The sequence below is a fragment of the Dama dama genome, chromosome 14, assembly GCF_033118175.1.
Source record: "Dama dama isolate Ldn47 chromosome 14, ASM3311817v1, whole genome shotgun sequence".
Lineage (NCBI taxonomy): Eukaryota > Metazoa > Chordata > Mammalia > Artiodactyla > Cervidae > Dama > Dama dama.
In genome coordinates, this window is record NC_083694.1 from 42,360,939 (window position 1) to 42,383,494 (window position 22,556).

Sequence of the window (22,556 nt, forward strand, 5' to 3'; positions counted from 1 at the left end):
AAAATCATAGCTTTGACTGTATGGACCTTTGTTGGCAAAGTGATGTCTTTGCTTTTTAATATACGGTCTAGGTTTGTCATAGCTTTCCTTCCAAGGAGCAAGCAGCAGCTATATGGTACTATACTGTAATAGGTTTATAATACTTTTCACACAAATAATATATAAAAAGCACAAAAAATAAAGGAAACATTTTTAATCTTACAGTACAGTATCTTGAAAAGTATATAGTATAGTCCAACAGCTGGCACAGAGGGGCTGCCATCGAGTGAAGAGGCAAGAAGAGTTACGGATTGGGGAGGGATAAGAGGTGGGAGATGGCAGAGCTGAAGGATCAGCAGCAGCAAGAGATGGAGGACAAGCTGCAATGTCAGTCACACCTGACACTGATGGAACGCATGTTGATATCTTTGGAAGTTCAAAATTTGAAGGTTTGTATGTAGGGGACATACTGTATTCTGAGATACAACTCAGAGTAGCTTCCCAGGGACCAAAGTGGACGCCTCCATGGACCCAAAGTGAAAGTGAAAGTCGCTGAATCATGTCTGGCTCTTTGCAACCCCATGGACTATACAGTCCCTGGACTTCAGGCCAGAATACTGGAGTAGGTAGTCTTTCCCTTCTCCGGGGGATCTTCCCAACCCAAGAATCGAAATGGGGTCTCCTGCATTGCAGGCGGATTCTTTACCAACTGTGTAATCAGGGAAACCTGTGGACACGAAGGGGCCCATCAAAGCAGTCCATGTTTTTTTCTGTGTCCTTGAACTTTTCATACCCTGGGCTCATTATCCTCATTGAAGAAGAGCTTGCTCCAGCAATCACCGTGGTATTCAAGAAAGTGCTTATCAACATTAGATTCTCTTGTTTCTTGAACCAAACTCAGTTTCAGGTCATGTCCTCACTGGGTAAGAGAAACTGAAGTTGGTGCCTGGGTTTCTGTGAACTCTAGCTCCAGTTCCAGATGCCCAACATTCTGGATACTTTGTTTCCCAGCATTGACCCCAGGACTCTGGATGAAGGCTCCTTAAAATGAATGTTTCATGCAGAGTTTGGTGTGAGGCCCATAATCCCATTGTAAGAAGACTGTATTAATCCTTTGAAGATTTTCATGGAAAAGAAAATAATTAAAATATTTTAGTAAAAACAACTGTGGCTATGTGAGGATGCATCTCTGGGACAGACTTCGAGGAGGTTTGAGAATATCTCATCGGTACCTAACAGGTCCGCAGGTTTTCTGACGGAGAATATATATCAATGCATGCTCAGTCAATCAGTCGTGTCTGACTTTTTTTGACCCTAAGGACTGTAGTCCACCAGGTTCCTCTGTCCATGCAATTTTTCAGGCAACAGTACTGGAGTGGGTTGCCATTTCCTACTCCAATAGCTAATTTCTGCCCAGAATTCTGACTGGAGCAGACAGGGATGGGCTCCTGTGGTTTATACTGGGGTCACTTGGTAGAGGTGGCTCAGCTGGTAAAGAACGCACCTGCCAATGCAGGAGACATAAGAGACATGGATTTGATCCCCAGGTCAGGAAGATCCCCTAGGGGAGGGCATGGCAACCCATTTCCGTATTCTTGCCTGAAGAATCCCAAGGAGATGAGCCTGGCAGGCTACAGTCCATGGGGTTGCAAAGAGCCAGACATGACTGAACGCGCACACAGCAGTAGCACTGGTTAGAATTGAGTTTAAGCAAAAGGGAATGCATTAGAAGGGCCACACTGGCTCTTAGAAGGGATGTGTGGTGTGGGCCCTGGGTTTGGAATGGAAATGATGCAGTTCCGGTCGTGGTTCTGGGAGTCCTGGAAGAATATCCCTTCATACTCTCAGTGGGAGGCCTGAGCCAGGGTTTTCAGTCCCATCAGGTTGCCCTGAAGGGGAAGAAGCAATTCCATAAAAGGAAGTTCGTCAGCCATCAGGATGGCAGGATGATTACAGGGTGATTGAAACCTAACCCAGTCCGCTTGCTCGTTCCGTAAAGCAAGAGAACCACGACCAGCTTCCTCTTAGGAAAAAATTTAGTTTCTGGGCTTAAGGGAAAAAAGAAAAAAAATGTCTAAAACCTTGAACCTAAAGGAATGCATTTGCGAAAATCTAGCTCCATAAACAATGCCATGAAAGGCCAGAAGGAAGGCTGTCAGATTGGGGTGTTTGTGTTGAATTTCTCAATTTACCACATTCCAAGAGCAGAATTTGTACTCATTGGTGGGGAATGTTTCCGAGGACACCCGGGGTCAAGGAAATGTGGTCGTTTGCATGTTGAAACCCAGAACTGTATGTTTCTACAGCTGCTGTCTTACCAGCTCTCTGGGGGCGCGGGCTTAGTTCATCTTGGCCGAGGGACAGCACGGCTGAGTGTCTTCTCTGGTCACAGAAATTACAGGACATCTGAGCAGAGTTAGACAGAGGAGCAGTCAGTGGGCTGGAAAGATGGGCCCTGAGCTCGAGGATCTGAGATACCAGCAAGAGATTCGGGAGGAAGTGAAGTTTGTCATGGTGGACCCAAAGGTTTACATCCTTAAAGACAACAAAGTGACATGCTTCCATTTCTATTTTTAAAAGTAAAACAATGACTAAACTTAACCTTTGGTTGGTTTTCTATGAGCCCTGAGTGGTATCAACACCTTGGGCCCTCAGTCTGGTACACAGAAATCATTTTCACTTTTAAATTTCTTTTTTTAGAGCAGATTTTATTCTACTTTATTTTTTGGCTGTGCCACATGGTATGCAGGATCTTAGTTCCCCGAGCAAGGATAGAACACGTGCCCCCACAGTGGAAGCTCCTAGCCACTGGACCATCAAGAAAGTCCCCATTTTTAAATTTCTATCCATAATGCTTCTCAGATTAAAGAAAGCTTAAGGAACACTGATGGTGAAAAATAAAGGTTAAATGGCAAGATGTGTGTGTGTGTGCGCGCACGTGTGTGTGCTCAGTTAAGTCTGACTCTTTGCGACCCTGTGGCCTGTAGTCTGCCAGCCTCTCTGTCCATGCAGTTTTCTAGGCGAGAATACAGGAGTGGGTAGCCATACCCTTCTCCAGAGGCTCTTCCAAACTCAGGGAGTGAACCTGCCTCTCTTTTGTCCCCTGCATTGGCAGCTGTATTCTTTACTGCTGCAACACCAGAATGATAAAATTTCCACAGACTGGCTATAATATGGTTTCCCAGCTTTCTTAGTTGTTTTCATCAGATCCAAATTAAAATTTTCCAAAATTAAAAGCTAAAAATATAGGACAATGATGTCCAATCTTGCTTGTCATTTGTTAGGAATAAAGATTATGCACACCCAGGTCGTGTTTTTGCTAAGGCGTGCTTTCAACTGGCAGTCTGGAACCTTCCCATTTGTCATTTAGAAGCAAAAATAGTGTGATTTATCTATAAATAAAAACCTCAGTTATTAAAACCCAGTTTTAAAAATGCAAAAATTTCCAAATAATCCATAAAATCAGTTCTTTTTTGATGCCATCAACACATACTTAACTTTGAATCTACATTTGTCACAAAATATATTGCTTTAAAATTTGCTAATAAATTATACTTTTCCTAAAGGAAATCATTTAGCATAAATTAAGCATGAGGCTCCAGGTTCAATCCCTGGGACTCTCAGTTGGAACTTAACTTCTTGTGTGGCATTCTCTGGTGACTCAAACCATGATGAATCTGCCCGTTAATGCAGGAGCCCCGGGTTTGATCCCTGGTTTGGGAAGATCCCCTGGAGAAGGGATTGGCAACCCACTCCAGTATTCTTGCCTGGGAAATTCCTTGGACAGAGGAGTCTGGTGGGCTAAAGTTCATGACGTCCCAAAGAGTAGGACATGACTAACTCTAAAGAGTATGTCTTTCCTTAAATGTAATAAAGTTCAAATAAACATTTTTAATATAAGTTGAGATTCGGTGATTGTGTTTGAATTTACCATCAATCCCCTACTACCATTCCAGCAACCTAAATAAAAAATAATCTGCAAATGCTAGCATCTTGCTACGCAAATCCTGTCTGGCAGCTTCGCTGTGTCTCTTCATCTCACTGTCTGCCAGAATGCTGCCCCTTAGGCCCTTCACATGGAAGATCTGAGTCTGCCACTCAAACCAGCTCTGGCTGATGGAGGCACAAAGGCACAGGTGGTCCTGTTGTTCATTTGCTAAGTCGTGTCTGACTCTTTGCAACCCCATGGACTGCAGCATGCCAGGCTCCCCTGTCCTCCATTAATTCCCAGAGTTTGCTCAAACTCATGTCCAGAGGTTGTCCTGAGGGAGCTCGAGAAATGGTCAAACAGTCTGAGTCACCTGGGCTCAGAATAACTCCAGAACCTGGGTGGAGCTATAATCTGAGCTGAGCTATAAGCAACCTCTTCAAGAAGTGCAAGTTCCCATTTTCTCAAAGCTTTTGAGATGAGTTGCCAGGTGGCCTTCCAGAACAAATTTGGAAAACTTGTGCATTGGTCCATGTGCTCCTTCCTTCCATAGCTGCTCCACACTGGGCTCCCTGATGGACCCTTGTCTGTGGTCTCAGCTCTACCCCAGGTTCCACGTTCAGGTCCATCAGAACCTTGACCGGTCAGTAGCATCTGGTGTGGACAGTCAGTCAGGTGTGATTAGGCACTTCACGTGACTCATGAATCCTGGGACCAGGCATCCCTAGGAGTTATTGCTCTTGGCCCTTGCATGTGGCAGACACTGTTACTTGCCTATTTAATAATCGTTATCTCCTTATCTCTAATTGCTGTTGTTATTCATTCACTCAGTCGTGTCTGACACTTTGAGACCCCATGAACTGCAGCATGCCAGGCTTCCCTGTCCTTCACTACCTCTCAGAGTTTGCTCAAATTCATGTCCATTGAGTCAGTGATGCTATCTAACCTTATCTCATCCTCTGCATTCCCCTTCTCCTTTTGCCTTCACCTTTCCCCGCACCAGTCTTTGTCAAAGAACTCAGTGTTGACCATTCTAGGGCTGTTCCCCATTTGAAGCAAACTGGAAAGGTGAAAAAGTGGGTGCCTCATGAGCTGACCACAAATTTTTTAAAAATGTCATTTTGAAGTGTCTTCTCTCATTCTACACAACAACAATGGACCATTTATCAATTTGATTGTGATGTGCGACGAAAAGTGGATTTTATATGAAAACCAGTGATGACCAGCTCAGTGGTTGGACAGAGAAGAAGCTCCAAAGCACTTCCCAAAGCCAAACTTGCACGAGAAAAGGCCATGGTCACTGTTTGGTGGTCTGCTGTCTGTCTGATCCATTATAGCTTTCTGAATCCCAGCGAAACCATTACATCTGAGAAGTATGCTCAGCAAATCAATGTTGTTGTTTTTGTTGCTGTTATTCAGTTGCTCAGTCATGTCTGACTCTTTGTGACCCCATGGACTGCAGCACACCAGGCTTCCTTGTCCTTCAGCACCTTCTGGAGCTTGCTCAAATTCATGTCCATCGAGTGCATGAGGCCATCCAATCATCTCATACTTGCCAACACCACAGTTCAAAAGCATTAATTCTTTGGCACTCAGCTTTCTTTATGGTCCAACTCTCACATCCATACATGACTACTGGAAAAACCGTAGCTTTGACTAGACAGACCTTCGTTGGCAAAGTAATGTCTCTGCTTTTTAATATGCTATCTAGGTTTGTCATAGCTTTTCTTCCAAGGAACAAATGTCTTTTAATTTCATGGCTGAAGTCACCATTTCCAGTGATTTTGGAGCCAAAAAAAATGAAGTCTGTCACTGTTTGCACTGTCTCTCATCTATTTGCCATGAAGTGATGGGACCAGATGCCATGATCTTAGTTTTCTGAATGTTGAGTTTTAAGCCAGGTTTTTCACTCTCCTCTTTCACTTTCATCAAGAGGCTCTTTAGTTTTTCACTTTCTGCCATAAGGGTGGTGTCATCTGCATATCTGAAGTTACTGATATTTCTCCCGGCAATCTTGATTCCAGCTTGTGCTTCATCCAGCCCAGCGTTTCTCATGAAGTACTCTGCATCTAAGTTAAATAAACAGGGTAACAATATACAGCCTTAATGTACTCCTTTCCCTATTTGGAACCAGTCTGTTGTTCCATGTCCAGTTCTAACTGTTGCTTTCTGATCTGCATACAGATTTCTCAAGAGGTAGGTCAAGTGGTCTGGTATTCCCATGTCTAAGAATTTTCCAGAGTTTGTTGTGGTCCACACAGTCAAAGGCTTTGGAATAGTCAGTAAAGCAGAAGTAGATGTTTTTCTGGAACTCTCTTGTTTTTTACTATTTTACAGGTATTTTGTTGTGTGAGGTTGATAATGATGTTGCCCTCAGAAAGACTGAGCACAGAAGAACTGATGCTTTTGAATTGTGATGCTGGAGAAGACTCTTGAGAGTCCCCTGGACAGCAAGGAGATCAAACCAGTCAATCCTAAAGGAAATCGACTCTGAATATTCATTGAAAGGACTGATGCTGAAGCTGAAGCTCCAATACTTTGGCCACCTAATGCAAAGAGCCAACTCACTGGAAAATATCCTGATGCTGGGAAAGATTGAAGGCAGGAGAAGGGGGTGGCAGAGGATGAGATGGTTGGTTAGTGTCACTGACACAGTGGACATGAATTTAAGCAAACTCCAAGAGATAGGGAAGCCTGGCATGATGTAGTCCATGGGGGTCACAAAGAATCAGACACAATTTAGGGACTGAACAAAAACCACAGAAAAAAGAAAAAGTCTTCTTCTGCCCCAGGCACATATTGAAGTGTTAATGGGTAAAATTATGTCCTGTGTGCAGGATGATGAAACAGCACTGAGAAACTGTGATCATTAATAAGCTGGATGGGAGGCCTGAATATTCATTGGAAGGACTGATGCTGAAGCTGAAGCTCCAATACTTTGGCCACCTGATGCAAAGAACTGACTCATTGGAAAAGACCCTGATGCTGGGAATGATTGAAGGCAGGAGGAGAAGGGGACGACAGAGGATGAGATGGCTGGATGTCATCACCTTCTCAATGGACATGAATTTGAGCAAGCTTGGGGAGTTGGTGACAGACAGGGAAGCCTAGCATGCTGCAGTCCTTGTGGTCTCAGAGTCAGACATGACTGAGCAACTGAACTGAATTGACTGGGCCTTGCTTTATTAACTGTGTGTCTAGTTTGTTTGAAAGTGCTCATGATAAAATTTGGGGAGGAAGGGGGAGTTAAGGAAATGGAAAAGACCCTGAAGACCCTCCCAAAGACCCCCCCTTCCCAGACTATGAAAGTATAAAATGGGGTGGTGGGCAGGGTGGGGTAAGAGCTGGCCAATTCTTCAATTCTTCTTAAGGATTAAAAAGAAAGAGAAAAAACTAAGAGGGGCTGGAATCTGAGGAACACACTCACATCCCAGAAAAGCAAAGAAAACCACTTAAGTCTTCCTATTCCTTTTAAACCGTGAGTAATACACTTTAACATGTGTGAGCTGGTCTGGCTGTTCTTACAAAGTTTAAGAAATCTGTGACCTTGGAATTCTGAGACGTGTGTCAGATATTGAATCTTTTTTAATGGTGATGGGAGGACTGTGTTTCAGACATCAGTATGTACTTTTTCAAAGGTACATTCTATAATGAATTTTTAAATATTTGAGATATAGATTTTTTTTTTTTTTAGGGAAAAAATGTAAAAATCCGCATCATCTCAGGCATTGTTTTGGTTAGGAGGGAAGATGACAGGACTGCAGCCAACCAAAGCAGAAAGGCGGAGGATGGCAAGGGGCCTGCGGTTTTGTTCACGAACGCTCTTCTCCAAGGCTGAACTTCTTGGAAAGGGGTTTATTTTGTTTCACGCTGACCCAGCTCCACTTCTAGGTCAATTTAGGATCTCAGTTGGTGGCCACAGCTTTTGAGGTTTTTGAGCCAAGCTCCTTCTTTAAAAAAAGGGGGAAGGGGACATTATTTAAGTATGAGGATGTTATATGGACTATAAACAGAAGAAAATAGATTTTTTTTTTCTTGGAAAACTAAATTCTCAGTGTTTGTAAAGTGCATCAAGTCAGTGAACTCAGACACAATGTGCATCTGACAGAAACAATGTCAAGAGGGAAAATACGCACAAAGTTTTTAAAGTGATAAAAGCCATTCCTAGAGCCCCAGCTCAGGATGTGAGAGCAGAGAGAGGAAGCTGGAAAGTCAGACAAAACAGGGTGCCCCAGGCAAGACGGAGGGAGCAGGGTGCAGACTCAGAGACACAGACAAGGAGATAGTCAAGATGCAAAATGCCAACCCCAGAGGAGGCACCTGCTCTGTCCTCGAGGCTGGCATGAGGCTCCTGTAACTCTGTCCCACGATCAAGTGACGATAACATGAGTGGGGAGCCGAGGCACAGAGTCTTCTAAAAGGTTCAGTTCCTGGTGGGAAGGAGATCAGAATTCACCACCCCAAAATCTTCCTCTTTGGCATAAGAATTATTTTGAGTTGAAAGCAATTGAGAATCAGCAACTGCAGGAGAAGACGGCCTAACAGCAGGGCACACATTTGCAAGTGTGAAAGTGTCCTCTGCCCCCACTCCCACTCCCCAAATCCCACAGTCCCACCCCACCCCTGTACCAGAAGAAGAGAGAACTCATGACCGCGATGAAGAGTGCCAGAAAGACAGGGTGGCATAAACAGACCTGACTGGGTGCTACCCCGGCAGTCCAGTGTCCAAGACTGTGCTTCCAGTGCAGGAGGCATGAGTCTGATACCTGGTCAGGGAACCCCGCATGCCGAAACTAAGACCTGGGGTGTGTGTGTGTGTGCATGTGCACACGCGTGTGCATGGGCTCAGTCATATCCGACTCTTTGCAAGCCCATGGACTGTAGCCTGCCAGGCTCCTTTGTCCACGGGATTCTCCAGGCAAGAATACTGGAGTAGGTTGCCATTTCCTCCTCCAGGGGATCTTCCCGACCCAGGGATCGAACCAGAATCTCTTGTGCCTCCTGAATTGGTGGGAGGATTCTTTACCAGCTGTGCCACCTAGAAAGACCTGGTTCAGCCAAATAAATAAATCAATATTTAAACAAACATGCAACACCCTGACTATAAGAACCTTTGTCTTCCATTAGTTCCCCCATATATTTTCTACTTTTTTTTCCCAGGATTTATCATCTCTTGAAGCCCAACCTCTCCTTCCTTGGTTAAAAATTATATCTTTTATGATATCCCCAAATCTACTGATTCTTTGAGTTTTACTTTGTTCCTGTGAACTCTCATCTACGTAAATGTTTTTTAAACTTGCATATTCTGCCCCCCCTTAAACTATCTTTTTTCCTTTAATTCTAAGTCCCTCAACACAGAACCTAAGAGGGTGGAGGAAACATTGTTTTCTTTCCCGAACCTGCGTACAAGGACTAATCAAAATTAAGAAACAAATCAGAGCCCTCTGCTTAATTCCCAGCCCCCATGAAAAACACTCACTGAAGGCAGTTAAGATTGTGAGGCCACCATGACCTGGCAAAAGAATTTATTTCTATAATAAATCACTGGCCCAGACCCTTCCCAGGTTCAAACAGAAAGCCGAATATCAGGTTGACCTGTTCAGATTTTGACACAGCTAGCAACGGTAGTACAGGTTCCTACCATTACTGTGTACAATATTTTTTAAAGAGTTTTATTAAGACATAAGGGCTTCCCAGGTGGTGCTGGTAAAGAAACCACCTGCCAATGCAGGAGATATAAGAGACTCAGGTTCAATCCCTGCATTGGGAAGATCCCCTTGAGGAGGAAATGACAACCCACTCCAATATTCTTGTCTGGAGAATCCCATGGACAGAGGAGACTGGTGGGCTATAGACCATAGGGTCACAAAGAGTTGGACATGACTGAAATGACTTAGCACACACATTTTAAGGCATAAAGTAAAACAGACAAAAGATAAAACACACATTAGAAAGTATACAATTAGGGACTTCCCTGATGATTCAGTAGCTAAGACTCCACGTTCCCAATGCAGGGGGCTCACGTTCCATCCCTGATCAGGAAACTAGATTCCACATGCCTCAACTAAAGATCCTACATGCCTCAACAATGACTGAAGAACCAAGATCCCACAGGGGGCAACTAAGCCCCCAAACAGCCAAACTAAAAATTTTTGTAAATGTGTGCAATTAGAAAAGCTTTGCGTGTTCATACATCCATGAAACCATCATTCTAATCAAAATAGTGAGCAGTACCATTACTTTCCTAAAGTCTCCTCACTCCGTTTTGATATTATAGTATTTTTAGGTACTGAATTATGTTTGTGAATGTACCATCATTGCATTTTAGACTTTTTTTTGGCAATTAGCTTAGCCTTTTGGCTCTTCAACACTTCTCCTCTGAATCCCTCCTGATGGCCACCCAATCTGGACATCTTTACTTCAAGCTCTCCCGATCCTCATCACCACTTACCACCTGCACCTCCCCACCAAGTCCTCTTGCCACCATCCTAAGACAAATCCCCCCAACTCAGGGACAGTGATTAGGGTCTGTGATCTGTGAGCTCACGGGGCTCCAACGGCTCCTGGGGAGGGGTGTAGATGTGAAGGAGGTGCAAAGCCTGGACAAACCAGACTCCAAGAGATGGGATGCTTATGGAGGTTCAGGTTTCATCTCCAGTTATACCATCTAACGAATTTGAAAACCTTTAAATAGAATTCTGATGTTATTAAAAAATGGCATTTCATATTACTTGAAATAAATACTAAAATTCCAGCATTGTCGTTTTCCTGTGACACTGACAAAAGCATATCTCACTGGACTGAGTCACCAGATTACCCTAAATAAGATAATTTTTATCTTTGAGGTGTTTGAGCTCTGAGGTGCTCATATAATCTATGCATGAGAATCGTTTATATTAGATTGGACATTTATATTAGAACTTTCTGTAGTTGCCCTGGTCTTACTTCTATTTTAAAAATCCCTAAGATGTACCACTTCTCAAGGCAGAGGCAATGTAAAATTAAATTTTCAACTGAAGTATGTTATAGCTCAAGTTGTTCTGAGAATTTTTTTTTTTTGGTTTTGTTTATTAATTAATTTTGATGGAAGCAGATATTAAATCTTGATTAATTAAAGAAGGTTGAATCTTCTTCTTGAAATGTTAGACTTAAATTTAGGAGTACCTTTAGACTTTCAAATTCTTAATATTAACTGAGTTGTATTTTTCTGACTTTCTTAATTAGCTTTAGGAAAGTTGAACTGAGCAATACTGAGGTATTGAAAACCTATTTAAATGACAAAATTATCTGAATAACAAACAATGGTGCTAACTTGAATTTTAACAAGTGAACAAAACCTTAAAGGATATATTTATCTGCCTTTTCCCTGTCAGAGATATGATCTCATAATTGCATGGAATTACACCTGAGATATCAGATGTCCTGTGCTTACCTCTACGTGCTCTGCTGGAGGGAAGCTAAGATCCTTCATTCTTTTCAGACAACTGGTTCTTCAAAGACGCTGACAAACCAGATAGTCCAGAACTGCACACTCTGGAGCTAATTCCACGAGCAGCTGAGACCAAGATGGATGGATTCTTGGATACAGATAGGGAAGTAGAGAGAGGAATGGAGAGGCTGCTGAACCAGGAGCACTTGTGCAAAGTAAACATGAATTCTGATGTGATGATAGATGACACAATACTTTAAAGGTGCAAAAGGAAACGGAAGCTAAAAGCTTGCAAGTGGCCCCTCCTGACCTCCTTCACGTGTCTCCCCTTTCCTTTCCTTTTTTTTTTTTCCTCCCTTTTTCCTTCCCTTAGCATCTTCCCTTTCTCGATAATTAAGTCTGTAACTCATGAAGGTCGATAGAGCAAAGGAGGTGTGTGTGAGGAGAGGTGGCCCAGAGAGGGGACTCAGAGGTCAGGATTCTACGCATATTCTAGATCCAGATGGGGTGTCAGAGCCGACAGAGGGAGGAAATCCACATGGGAGAGGAGGGGTGGAGACTGATTCCATACAGGGCGTGGATCAAGTAAGTAAGTATACTTAGAAAAATGGGATCTAGATTTCTCACTGTAAGAGAAAGGAATTGCAAATATGGAAAGGGAGAAAACGAGAAAGAGCCCTGTGATGTTGGGTTGAAATCGAAGGTGTTGGTGTGAATGAACTCAAGGGTGTCAATAAAAATACACATAGAAACGAATGTGTGTGTGTTGACATATTCATGTATTTTCTAGCTCTGTCTACCAAGAGGCTCTTGGTGCAGCAATAGCTCCATAGCCATGAGCACACCTAGTGCCCAGATTTTGGTTTCTAAGTACCATTCTCCACTGAAAGCTCCTTGGAGAAGCAGCTGGTTCTAGGGCTAGGACAGGGTATGTAGAAGTTGAACCTAGAACATCTGTCTGTGTCAGAAGAAATATGGAAATGCTCTAAAGATGACAGGGAAATGTCACAAAGACACAGAAGTCAGCTTGAAGGGGCTCAAATATAACACAATTTGAGCATAAATAGAATTGTAACAGATTACAACCCATTGAGGGCTTCCCAGGTGTCACTAGGGGTAAAGAATCTACCTGCCAATGCAGGAGATGCAAGAGACTCAGGTTTGATCCCTGGGCAACCCACTCCAGTATTCTTGCATGGAAAACCACATGGACAGAGGAGCCCAGTAGGCTACAGTCCCCGGGGCCATAGAAGGTCAGACACAACTGAGCGACTGAGCACATACATAACCCATTGAATAAAACAGAAAATCATGAATCCATACTGAATTAAGGACTTTATGAGAAATGGGATGTTTTTCAGTTCCTCCCTCAAAATACATATTGAGACATCCTTGGTGGTCCAGTGGCTGGGACTCCAAGCTCCCAGCAAGGAGGTGCGGGGGCCTGGGTTCCATCCCTGGTTCCATCCCTGGTCAGAGAACTGGATTCACAAGCTGCAACTGGGAGTTTTCATGCTGCAGCTTCAAAGTAGGGCCTGGCACAGCCAAATAAATAAATAAATATAATTTTAAAAATATATATTAATCACAGAGAGAAAAAGAGTGGCTTCATGGTGAAGAAGCCTAGCAAATGCCATTTTATCTAATGATGGAACAATTCAAAATCCTGCACCACACATGATGATGCCATAAGAACACAACCTCACCTCTGAGATGTTTCTGCTAAAGATGCAGAGTTTAAATCTAACCATGAGGAAATACCAGGCTTCCTGGGTGGTGCTGTGGTAAAGAATCCTCCTGCTAATGCAAGAGATATTAAGAGATATGGGTTCAATCCCTGGGTCGTGAAGATCCCCTGAAGAAGGGAATGACAACCCACTCCAGTATTTATGCCTGAAAAAATCCTGTGGACAGAAGAGCCTGGCGAGTTACAGTCCCTGGGGTTGCAAAGAGTCGGACACAACTGAGCACAAACACACAGATGAATGAGGAAACATCAGATAAATGAAAATGGAGGAACATTCTACAAAACAACTGTCCCATTCTCTTAAAAAATAACAAGGTCACAAAGGTCAAGGAAACAGTGAGGAAGGGTATATGACACAATCAGTACATGACCATGAACTGGATCCTTTCACCATAAAGGCCATTCTTGGGGCAACTGACCAAACTCAAGTGGTGTCTGAGGGTATGGTGATGGTGATGAGTAAGAGCTAATTTCCTGATGCTATGGTTGCATGGCAGTTATGGAGGAGGACGTCCTTGTTTGTAGAAATACCCACTGACGTATTTGGTTTTGATGGGTCAGCAGATTGGCAACTTACTCTTAAATAGCTCAGGAAAAAAGTTTTTTTCTACTGTATTTGCAACTTTTCAGTAGATCTGTGTGGTTAATAAAAATATATCAAAAATTTAAATAAATAAGGCATCATATTATTTTCTCTTAAATATATGTCTTAAAGGAGTTCATTTACCACCTCAAATAAGTCAGTCTAGAAGGAAACAGACAGTAAGAGGTAGACCTTCCCTGGTCTGGATGAATCATTCCTCCTTTTTGCCTTTCCCAACCAAAACCCTAGAACAGAAACTATGCTTGGGAATTTTTGCATGGTCCTCAACTTGGCCCATCGCTGTTGTTGTTCAGTCACTAAGTTGTGTCCGACTCTTTGTGACCCCATGAACTGCAGCACTCCAGGCGTTCCTGTCCTTCACTATCTCCTGGAGTTTGCCCATCAAAGTATTTATCAAGTTGTAATTATTACTGCCCATTTCCTTATAAATTCTATGAGACTGAGCACATTGTCTGACTTGGTCACTACTATATGCCCAGTTGTTGCTTTTTAGTCACTAAGTCATGTCCAACTCTCTTCAACTCCATGGACTACAGCACACCAGGCAACTCTGTTCTCTACTATCTACTGGAGTTTGCTCAAATTTATGCCCACTGTGTCAGTGATGCTACCTAACTATCTCATCCTCTGCCACTCTCTTTTCCTTTTGCCTTCAATCTTTCCTAGCATCAGGGTCTTTTCTAATGAGTTGGCTTTTTGCATCATGTGGCCAGATTATTGGAGCTTCAGCTTCAGCAATAGTGTATGCCCAGAGATTAGGACAATTCCAGGTTGTTTAGGAAAAACACACTGTTTTCCCCTACTCTCAATTCTTCACTTCTGACACCAGATGTGTGTGGGTTTTCCCACACCAGACAATAGTCCAGCCCTCCTGCAGACACCAACTGCATGTTCTATGATTCAACTCAGTTCTGTTCTGTCCCAAAGGGCAAAGACTCAGTCCCACAAGACATCCCCCACTCCAGACGACAGCTGCAAATCCAGGTTATCATCTGTGCTCCTGACTGGCTGGTTATGAATCAGGATTCCTACACACCCCTTCTTGGATTCGAGCAGTTGCTAGAATGAACCACAGATCTTAAGAAAACACTAACATTTACTGGTTTGTTATACAAAAAACAATAACGTGTACAAGTGAAGAAGTACACAAGGTCCCAAGGGTCCCCAGCCCAGGAGCCTACTGTGCCCATGGAGTTGGGGTGCGTGTCACCATCCTGGTCTGGGGATGAGTTCACCAACAGGAAGCTCTCTGAACCCTGTACTTTGGGGATTTTTATGGAGACTTCATCATGGCAGCACGATGGATCCTTGAGTCATTTTCCAGCTCCTTTCTCTTCTCTAGAGAATGGGAGGCGAGGCTGAAAATGCCAAGCTTCTAATCATGGCTTGGTCTTCTGGTGACTGACCCCTATACTGGAGCTGTCCAGGAGCCCCCTCTTAAGAACAAAAGGTGCTTCTCTCACTCAGAAAATTACAAGGGTTTTTAGGAGCTCTGTGTCAAGAACCAAAGTCAAAGATAAAATGGTAGAACCTGGGGCAGAAACACACACACACACACACACACACACACACACACACACACACATGTACACAGTACTTCCTGAGTAAGCATTTGCTGAATTAACAAAAAAATAGTTCACCCTGACCCCAAAGAAGTCTTTCCCTGTAGTTATGGAACTCTTTTTTTCTTTTTTGAAGTTAAGTGTGTAGTCGCTCAGTCATGTCTGACTCTTTGTGACCCCATGGATTGTAGCCCACCAGACTCCTCTGTCCATGGGGTTCTCCAGGCAATAATATTGGAGTGAGTAACCATTCCTTTCTCCATGGGATCTTCCAACCCAGGAATTGAACTCAGTTCTCCTGCAGTTGCAGGCAGATTCTTTAACTCAGATTCTCTGAGCCACCAAGGAAATCTTTTTTTTTTAAAACTTTTATTTATTTTGGGGGACAGGGGTACCATGCCACACAGCATGTCAGATCTTAGTTCCCAGACCAGGGATCAAATCCATGTCCTGTGCATTGGAAGTGAGGAGTCTTAACCACTGGACCATCAGGGAAGTCCCTATGGAATTCTTTTAGTCAAATAATTAAAAAATAAAGACCAAGGGACACTACTGAATTGGTTCTCCTGGAGCCCTTTGCCCTCCGTCATGGAACCATCCTGAGATTTTGCAAAAAGACTCTTGTGTTTGGCCAAGGAGCCTGGAGAGGCCTGGCATGAGTCACTGCCATAGATCACCATGACCTTGTTCTGTGAAGGGCTCGCAGTAGGGAAACCTAAAAAGGAAGAAAGTCAGAGAGCTGCCAAGGGCTTCTGAGCAAGGGGTCTCAGATTACAGCATGGTCACCCAAGTTTCAGGCTCTCGGTAATGAGGTTATTGAGTGATTTGGATCTTCGTAGAAGGATGCCAGGCCTGAAGCACTCGGAAGGACTTACTTTAAAGACAACTGTTCTATGTGACTCAAGACGCTGCAGCCCAACCCCTTCAAAGTCTACACACTTCCCACAAAGCAAATCTCCCTGGATTTTCTCCTTTCGAATCTGGGCAACCTCGAGGGCCCGTGGCAGAGCTGACTTCTTCGGTTCAGCCTTTCCACTAGGAAGAGTTTGTGTAAAAAAGAAACCAGTATTCCTTCCACAATGGGAACAATTGTTCCCAGTTACCACATCCCCTTAAATGTTTACCTTTTTGTTTCACAATCTCACAGGAAATGAGAGGGTCAAGGGTGTTTGAGTCCCCTCTTCCCTTCTGCTCAAGACTTAAGGAGATCACTGTTTTCGCAGTTGCTCGAAAAGGAAATGGTAACAGGTAAGAAATGAACACTTCACCCAAGTCCCCGGATGACAACTATGAGTTTCAACCTAAATCCCCAGCAACTGCGTGAAATGTTTCACTGGAATGACAGAGGGATGAACCTTGGTTGAACTTTTCCTGCTTTCGATGTACTTCTGGGACATTAGCAAATGAGGCTGAACAACTTAACCATTTCTGTTGATCCATCATGTGCCATTGCAGGATGAAAAGCTGACCAGAGAGATGAGGTTCCTTACTCACCAAATGCACATGGGGTGGTGATACAATGCTGTTAAGAATTGGAAAGGAGGCCTGGGGACTTCACAACACTCCCCTCTTCTGTTTCAGACTCATTTCTCATGATCAGACTGCTACCAGTTTGGTTTTTTGGTGAAGTCAGTACTTGGCGTGAAGATCCATCCCTAGGATGGTCCGGCTGGTACAGAAATGGGAATGTATCTTTACCACAGAAAGGTAGGGGAAAACCTCTGTGGGCTAGAGTCTCTTAATACACCAGTTCAAGGACTTCCCTGGTGGCCAGTGGCTAAGACTCTGAGTTCCCAGTGCAGGGAGCCTAGGTTTGATCTCTGGTCAGGGAACTAGATCCCACATGCTGCAACTAAGAGTTCACATGTTGCAACTAGAGATCCCACATGCTGCAACTAAGACAAGGAGCAGCTAAATAAACAAATACATATTTTTTTTAAAAATATGTGAGTTCAAGTTATAGAGTTGAATACCTTTAAGGACATTTGTAGCTTTTTCATTGCCTTGAAAAATAGCACAGAATTATTTCCAAAACTTAGAAATTTATAATTCAGTTGTAAATATGATCATCATAACTGAACAGAATCAGCGGTTTTCAATACAAAAAGAGCTCTATCTCTGAACTTATAAACTTGTGTGCAAACCTTCTCTCTGCCACTAACTAGCTTCGTGATCTCAGGGTTAACTTCTTAATCATTCTGTGCCTCACCTGTTAAATGGGGGAAGTGACACTATCTGTTTCACCGACTTCCATGAGGGTGAAAAGAGTTAATACAAATAGAGTAGCACCTGGTACACAGTAAACACTCAGTAAATGCCCACACTCGTCATGGTTGTGTTGCTCCAGCACTTTCAGAAAGTATTTTGTGTTTGGGAAAGAAACTGAATGTTACAAAAGAGAGAAGAGAAGTGACAAAAAAAAAAAAAAATTTAAAGCCACCAAAACCCTAAAATGGGCAAATCCTCACATAGACCAAAATGTGCACTTTCAAGTTTGAAATAATTTTTTTAATGAACATTAAAGTCTGACCTGCATTTTCAGGTCACAAGAAGGAGTCCACTGTGGCTTTCCTAGTGGTACTTTCAAGACTTTTCCCATTGTCAGTGATGCAAACTGCATTCAAACTAGCTTAGTAAGAGGATGTCTGGGCAGCCCCAGGTAAGCACACTGCAGAAGGCAAGGATGGAGTTTGTCTTAAGAGGCAGACAGGATCCTTGGCTTCTGATGCCCCCTGAATGTCCCCTCACTCTCACCTACCGAGCCATCAGTCAGACCACCTGGCTTTGAAGCTGCTTAAATCGTATCTCTCTCTACTGATCCTCTCTCTCCACGTAGCAGGAGCTCTGGTTGCCAGCAGCTTCCAGTCCCATATCCTAGTAACTCCGAAAGCGTGGAGGAAAATTGATTTTCTCTCTCAGATCCATCCAGCTTGGAAAATCTTGAGGAAGAAGTAAGGTTGATGGACTTTGGGTCACCTACCCCTACATGCATAGCTGCTCGGCCTCTCAGTGGTGTCCAACTCCGTTTCAGCCCCATGGACTGTAGCCTCCCAGGCACCACTGTCCATGGGATTTCCCAGGCAAAAATACTGAAGCAGGCTGCAGTTTCCTACTCCTGCGGATCTTCCCCACCCAGGGATTGAACCCGTGTCTCCTGTGTTTCCTGCATTGGCAGGCAGGTTCCTTACCACTAGTGCCACCTGAGAAGCCCATCTAAACCCTACACCAAGTCTTCAAACCTGGGAAGAGGACAGAGACTGATCAGAATAATGAGAGAAAAGGAGAGGAAGGAAAGCACCAGGTGTCCACAGTGACCTCAACGACTCTTGGAGGACCAGTCCCACTTTTATAAGTGCTTTATGAGTCAGAGTCGGAGAAGGCAATGGCAACCCACTCCAGTACTCTTGCCTGGAAAATCCCATGGGCGGAGGAGCCTGGTAGGCTGCAGTCCATGGGTCGGACATGGCTGAGCGACTTCACTTTCACTTGTCACTTTCATGGACTGGAGAAGGAAATGGCAACCCACTCCAGTGTTCCTGCCTGGAGAATCCCAGGGACAGAGGAACCTAGTGGGCTGCCATCTATGGGGTCACACAGAGTTGGACACAACTGAAGCGACTTAGCAGCAGCAGCAGCAGCTTGAGTCAGAGTGCCTTTGAATTAAAATGATTTTAAATAATAAGTTCATTTGTATAATTTTTTAGACTCCACAAATAAGTAATATATGAAATTGTTTTTCTCTGTCTTGACTTACTTTACTTCATATGATAGTCTAAATCCATCCATGTTGCTGCAAATGGCATTATTTCATTCTTTTTTATGCCCAAGTAATATTCCATCATATATATATATACCACATCTTCTTTATTCATTCATCTGTTGATGGACACTTAGGTTTTTTCCACAGACACAGAAAATAATCTTGGTTACCAAAGGGGAAAGAGGAAGGAGGGGTAAATTAGGAGTTTGGGATTAATATATATACACTACTATATATAAAATAGATAAACAGCAAAGACCTACTCTATAGCACAGGGGACTATATTTAATATCTTATAATAACATTAACTTATGGAGCTGGAGAAGACTCTTGAGAGTCCCTTAGACAGCAAGGAGATCAAACCAGCCAATCCTAAAGGAAATCAACCCTGAAGAGTCATTAGAAGAACTGACGCTGAAGCTGAAGTTCCAATACTTTGGCCACCTGATGTGAGGAGCCAACTCATAGGAAAAGACCCTGATGCTGGGAAAGATTGAAGGCAAAAAGAGAAGGGGGTGGCAGAGGATGAGATGGTTGGTTAGCATCATTGACACAACGTACATGAGTTTGAGCAAACTCTGGAAGATAGTGAAGGACAGGGGAGCCTGGCGTGCTGCAGTCCACAGAGTTGCAGAGTCGGACACGAGCTAGCAACTGAACAACAACTATAACTTATCATGGGAAAGAATCTGATAAAGAATAGGTATATATGAATAACTGAATCACTTTGCTATACACCTGAAACTAACACAATATTGTAAGTCAACCATACTTCAATTTTAAAAAAATTTAAGGATTTTATAGCAAGAAATAATATTCATGATCAACAGCCTGTATTAGGCTGTCCTGGGGACAGACTTGTTCATGACCATCCATCCCTTCGTCATTCTCAAGAGGCCCACTGGATGTAAAGTTTTGTTTATCCAATAACCAAGGGTACTGCTCTCCTACCAGGCCCGGGGCAGGCACCGGGTGTAAAAGACAAGCTGCCAAGTGGGGGTGGAGGGAGGAGAGTCTCAAAAGAGAAAGACCCGCAGAGAGGGGACAGCTGGCCTGGTCCTCAAGGAATGACTTCATTACTGAGTTAGAAATTGATGAAAACAAGCATTTCAAAATCCACTTCAAACCCTTGGATTTCAGTGACTTTGTAAAATTTCCACTATCTAACGCAGTTGTAAAGTTGGGTTAAATGTGTTTTTTTGGTCTAGCTCTGTCCTCTGACTTCCTCACGCTTTCAAGTTTGTTTCTAGTCCCTCAGGTCTGTCTGGAAGTTCTAAGAAAGATCTTTTTTATACATTTTGCTCAACGATTCAGAGGAACGGTTTGTTAGGATTTGTCATGAACTGACACAGGTCCACCTCCAGATCTCTGGGGAACTGTATGAGGCATTTTCCAGAGTTATTTCCAGAATAAACAAGGCTGGAAGGAAAGGCCGGCCTCGCTTCACCACGGCCTCAGCTTCACGTCTCCACTCAGGGCTAGGGGAAAGAACTCCTTGACCTTCTGTAAATATTTCAACACAGTCAGTTCTCTGAGGAATTCGGATTTGTATTTTTTTTTTTAGTCCACTCTGAAACATCCATGAAAAAGCCACCATTTTTTTTTTTCTACTGCTATGAGCTCTTTAGTGATGTTGAAAATTTCCACCATGATATTTTTACAGCTATTAACAAAGGAATTCAACAGCCAAAAGTCTCAAGCAGAACACTCACGAAAGAAGCATGGAAGTCATTGTTATCCCGAGTGGCAATGGGAAGAGCTCAGAAACATTCTATGTGACTGAGAAATATTTCTGGCCACTGGTGCCACCTGCTAAGTTAGAAACACCCAACACCCTGAACATGGAACTTAAAAAATGAAAACACGGTGATGGTATGAAGACAGAATGTTACCTACATATTATAAGTATTTATACTACAGTCTGTCATTGATGTGTATACCAGGGGAAATATGATGGCCTGTGCTCCAAAAGGGATTCCTAGGACTTCCACTGGCCCCGTCCCTGTCTGCACACATGAGGGAAAAAAAAAATCTTTAAATTCACTATTATGGGAAAGGGACTCCAAAGGTATTTTGAGACTAGCTGTGTTGCCAAAAGTGGGAGCTTAAACTCATCTTTCCTTTAGTTGCTCCTCTGTTTCAGGAACACTTGATGAACCCAGAGTTGTTCAAACAGAAAACCCAGGTGTAGATGGTGTTAATCTCCTGGGGTCAGGAAGGCTATGGGATGGGGAGGGGACAATGATAAACTGGAGAGGACAGGTCTGCCTCCAAAGATAGCTCTGTTTACCTCCAGACAACTGGTGCCAATGCACTGGTATCATGGTCCCTTCTCATGTTTTAAGAGAAAGCTGAAGTCTCCAAATTTTAAATATTGAAAACTAATTAAGGACTTCCTTGGTGGCTCAGTGATAAAGAATTCGCCTGCCAAAGCAGGAGACATGAGTTCAACCCCTGCAATGTGTGCACTACCAGGAAGGACCCTGAGTCAGAATGACTGGCCAAAGACAGCCCGGAAACTAATCCCATCACCAAAAATCCAGGGACTGTGAGCCACTTGGCAGAGCAGTTCTCCTGGATTCCCTTACCCTACTGTTCTCCGTCCGGGCACTCTTTTCTAATAAAGTCTCTTTCTTTGTCAGCATGTGTGTCCCCTCGGACAATTCATTTCTGAGTGTTAGACAAGAGCCCACTCTTGGGCTCTGGAAGGGGCCCCCCTTCCTACAACAATATGAAATATATTTGGTTTTTGCCCCCTGTTTCTGGCACTGAGTTCCGAAAACACTTGTACTTTCCTGAGCCATGGGAGTGTCTTTTGCCATTCATTAACAAAAGGTGTGAGCTCCTTTTGATCACACTTGAGTTTTTGTTAAAAAGGTGACTCTGAGTGGGGACCCTAGATTGCCTCTGATGGAGCTGGTCACCAGAGGACCAAATGGTGTGTGCATAGTGGGGAAGGGAGGGAGGTGAAGATTAAACTCTATAAAAACTCTTGAACAACAAGTTTTGATGGTGAGAGTCTGAGTTGATGAATACAGGGGAAAACTGTGAGAGTTGTGTGCACAGAGAAGCCAGTAGCAGCTCCCAGCAGCCACCCCTCACTCACCATTCCCTCATATCTTGCCTTGGGCATCTCTTCCATTCATCATCCCTGAGTTGTGTCACTTATAATAAACTGATAAGCATAGGAAAAGTGCCTTCTTGGGTTCTAGCAAACAATCAAAATTTAGGAGGGAGTGGTGGTGAGACAGGAAGGGGGCAGGGTACAGTCTTAAGAAAAATGACGCTGCTGTTGAGAACATGACATAAACTGGTTAGAACTAACCAGGTCCAAGACCAAACCAGTCAATCCTAAAGGAAATCAACCCTGAATATTCACTGAAGGCCTGATGCTGAAACTGAAGCTCCAATACTTTGGCCAGATGATGCAAAGAGCCGACTCACTGGAAAAGACCCTGATGCTGGGAAAGATTGAGGGCAGGAGAAAAGGGGCAACAGAGGATGAGATAGTTGGATGGCATCATAGACTCAATGGACATGAATTTGA